Source organism: Pyxicephalus adspersus, chromosome 1, assembly GCF_032062135.1.
Source record: "Pyxicephalus adspersus chromosome 1, UCB_Pads_2.0, whole genome shotgun sequence".
Lineage (NCBI taxonomy): Eukaryota > Metazoa > Chordata > Amphibia > Anura > Pyxicephalidae > Pyxicephalus > Pyxicephalus adspersus.
Window position 1 is genome coordinate 132,963,792 of NC_092858.1, and position 4,284 is coordinate 132,968,075.

Here is a 4,284-nt window from a genome sequence, read left to right on the forward strand (position 1 = left end):
CTCCAGCTCAGTTGGTAGGGACGTGCACAGGGCACAGAGTCTAAGGAGCTGCCCAGTGTTCATCAGAGCATCTAGAGGTGAGGGTGTTGCGCTACGGGGAACTGCCAGGTTGCGGTGCGGCCCCCTTGCACGCGGAGGCAGGTGACTGCTGACAGGCAGGAATAAGACCTGGTACCAGAGCAAGGAGCAGAAAGTAGTCATGCAAGCCAGGGGTCAGGGCAGGCAGCGATCAGGAGTAGTTGAGGTCAGGCCAGTAGTCAGGGCAGGCAGCGATCAGGAGTAGTCAGGGTCAAGCTGAGGTTGGTACACAAAGAATCAGGAGCAAGAGAATAAACAAACAGGAACCTGGAAGCAGAGCCAAAGGAACTGTCTTGTTCAGGCAACTTCCTGTTGCCCTTCACTTCCTTTTAAGGGCAGGGCCTGTGATGAGTGGAGCCATGTTACCTGCTGCATCCTATCCTACCACCAGATAGGGTCCAGGAGACTAGAGGTTGGTGGTGTTCACATCTCCACCAGCAGGGGGAGCAGGTCTGCGAAACACTCTAGTCCCCTGAGGTAGTCGAGCAGCTGACTGGGAGTCACATGACCTGGACCAGGAAGTGAGCTGAGGAGATAATGCCTTAGCAGAGCTGGTGCTTGCAGCAAGGGAGTGAAAGGTGGGTGGCCTTGACGGAGGCAAGGATCCCCTGGACCTGCACGGATCTGTCACACTGCCCTTCTGATGAAGTGGCAACAGTGAACCATGCTTTTGCAATGTGTATCATTGAGTGTGGGGTTTAGAGTGCATAGCAGAAAACTGTAGATGTGGGGATTCATTTAAAATTTGTGATTAACTAAAGCATCCCATACAGCCAACATATTTCAGGGGACAGTCCATCCTTCTTCACGGCTTAAGCATATACTATACAATTAAAAAAAGGCCAGATGTTATATGTTTAGGCTTTGAAAGGGGATGAGACCTCTTCTCTACACACATTGGTTATATGTGGCATGACTGCTAATAAACTATTTTAAATAATTTCCAAAATATGTTTTTGCTAGGCAACTAAACACATAAGGATAGACCATCTGATGAACCACTTATCCTCCACCCCCTCCACTGGGCAATGAATCCACCCCAACACCTCTATTCAAAGAGCAGGTAGGTCACAAACAATAAATCTGTATAGTAAACTTAATGGCTAGTGAACCACAAGGTTGGCTGGACAGAATTACACATTTTTTGATGAATTAAAAAGCAGATGCACATCTCATTGACCTTGAATTTCGTCTGGAGTTCCAGCATTAAGGTATTTATTACCCTATTCTGGTGTTATGCTTAGTCATATTATTAAACAATTATTGAACTTCTTTGCCTTGCACAGCATTTTACCTTTGGACTCATTGTACTGAACTTCTTCTGTGTCATTCCAAAAGTTTCATTTATTTGTAAGCTACTAAAAATACATAGGTGTGTACAAAACATATCTATTTTCCAGGGTGTTTAAATAGTTGCTGCTTTCCTATACAAATTAAACCTCTACAGCTAATCTTTGACAATGCAGGCTTTCTACATTTCAGGACTGTTACTGTATGCAATATATTATTATGAGATGTGTAAACACTAACAATAAACTTCTTTCCGGACCACAGAAATTAGCTTGTTTGTTATCTGAATAAGTTCACATTGCTAATTTACTCATAAAATGCAGTACTGTATCCCTTGACATTTTTTTACCACTAAATCACAAGACTTTAAAGGTACATTCTAAATACAACAGTATTATAAAAATTATTGTTTTATAACAAGCAAATTAAAATTACAAAAACACAAAACTTTATTAAAATCATAAAAATACAATGGCCATAGGATCATTACATCCAAATATATAGAATTCTGATCATCCAAAATATCTTGGTTTCCAAACACCATTAATTATGCAAAAGTAACAATTTGAGTATGTGTTTTGCATAAACGTTTCACCAGGAAACATTTAGAGATCTGTTATACTGGAACCTAATGTTACTTTGACTTTAAGCAAAAAAAAAGACCTGGGGCATGATCTAATACAGAGGTAGGCAAACTTCCTCTGTATTAGCCAGATACGGTTTAGCCAGTTTTCCAGTCTGGCCTAATGCCCCCCTAGTTATTTATTGTTGGATCCGGCCAAATTAATTTGTTGCAATAGCGAGTTCTCGCAATGTCATCGAGTTCCCACACAGTAACCCCAATTACTATGCCTATACTAAGAGCAAAAGCAACGTGCAGCTACCAGTCTCCGGAAGGTTGACCTCGAACGTCGTGTCTTTGACCCAAAAATGGACTGACAAATTATTCTTCGTCCAATGCGGCAACAAAGCCCTGTGTTTAGTGTGCAACTACACCAACAGCACTTTCAAGCAGTTGAATCTCAAGGGGCATTTCGATGCCAAGCACGCGCACTTATACAGAGACTACACCGCAGATAAGTGGAAGTCACAGTTGGAAAAAACCTTTCCTTGGACACCTTGTTTCTTCTGGCCTAGTGTGCCTTCTTGACCTCCTGAAATGGCCTAGTAGTCCAAAAAGTTTGCCGATCCCTGATCTAATAGGATAAACTTTTAGGCAACAACATCCCTAAATATTCAAAGACTCTGTTATATTCAGATTCAAAGGCACTGCACAATGTTCACTTTTGTGATATCCTGGGTCCCATGTTTAACCACCTAGCCGGTATGCCCGTACGAAGGTCGGGCAAAAAAAAATGGCTAGGATGGTTAACCCCGTAATTTTGTCACAGCCTTACCTCCATGGTCCCGCTGTGCACATCCAGCGGGACCATGGAGGTAAGGATTCCAGCGTCGTTTTCCCATTCCAGTGTCGTCCTCCGTCCATCGTCGTCCGTCGATCTCCAGCGTCGGGTGCCAGCGGGACCGGTAAGATGCCGGCCGGTATCTTGTGTTCCACTGCCCGGCATCTTGCGTTCCGCCGCCCGGCCGAACACAAGATCCCGGCCGGCTGAACACAAGATACCGGCCGGCATCTTACCTGGTCCCGCTGATGGTCCACGTCCGTGTTCGTCCAGCGCCGGATGATCTCTGCAGGGAGAAGCCGTCCGGCGGAGAAAAAAAACCGGACGGCTTCTCCCTGCGTGCGTGATGACGTCGGCGCGTGTGCGGGAAATTCAAATAGAAACTCATTCATTCATTTTGTATTGGATTCAATACAAACTCCTGTATTCAATCCAATACAAAATAATTCAAATAAATACAAAGTTTGTAATTGGTAAATTCAAACTGTCATTTTGTATTGGATTGAATACAAACTCCCGTATCCAATCCAATACAAAATAATTCAAATAAATACAAAGTGTGTAATTGGTAAATTCAAACTGTCATTTTGTATTGGATTGAATACAAACTCCTGTATCCAATCCAATACAAAAAAAAAAAAAAAAAATAAAAGTAAATACATTTTTTATATTCATAATATCTACTAGAACCCTTGTTCGGACATATTTCTGTAAGTTACAGGTCTACAATTTAAAAAAAAAATTTCATGAAAAACAGTGGATCACTTTTGGTACAGAAATCTAGACCTCAGTGTAACGCTCAGGTGGTTAAGAAACCATTTTGAGATGATTAAGCCATTTTAAACATGACACATTATTTTGATGGAAGTAGCGATCAAAAGATGGAAACACTGCAGTCGTATTAACGTATTGGCATGGTCTACAACAATACTAAGGTAATCTGTGGCATTTAAACAATTCTCAGTTCGTACCAAGGGTCCAAAATATCCCAAGAAAAAATTCCCCGCACCAATACACAACCGACACCAGAACCAACCGACAACCGAACCATGGATACAAAAAGGGATTGAGCAAGAACAGATTTTTTAAATACACTCACCTGTCCCCATTATGTATTGGACACTTCCATCTTCTTTCTTTTCTCTCCCAGAATATCTAATATTTGGTCATCTTGATTGGAGCTGCCTCTTTGCATTTTTTGATGTTTAATTCCACTTTAAAGATGAATGAGCTGCCTTAAAACAATGTATATGCATGCACAGTAATCTAGTGTCTGAATGCATCTTTGATATAATTGATTTAAAAAAAAAAGTTTTTCAATGAGAATTGCAAATTATCATACCAGAAACATACAACAGTAAAATATGCAAGATTTGTCATTCAGTTAGTTGTAAAACATTTTTATCAGTTATCATTTCGCTGACTCATTTCTCCCAGATGCTGGTTATAGAGCCTGTCAGACAGGTTGTATATGATACAAATTATATCATTGTTTTCCCTTATTATGTATTTT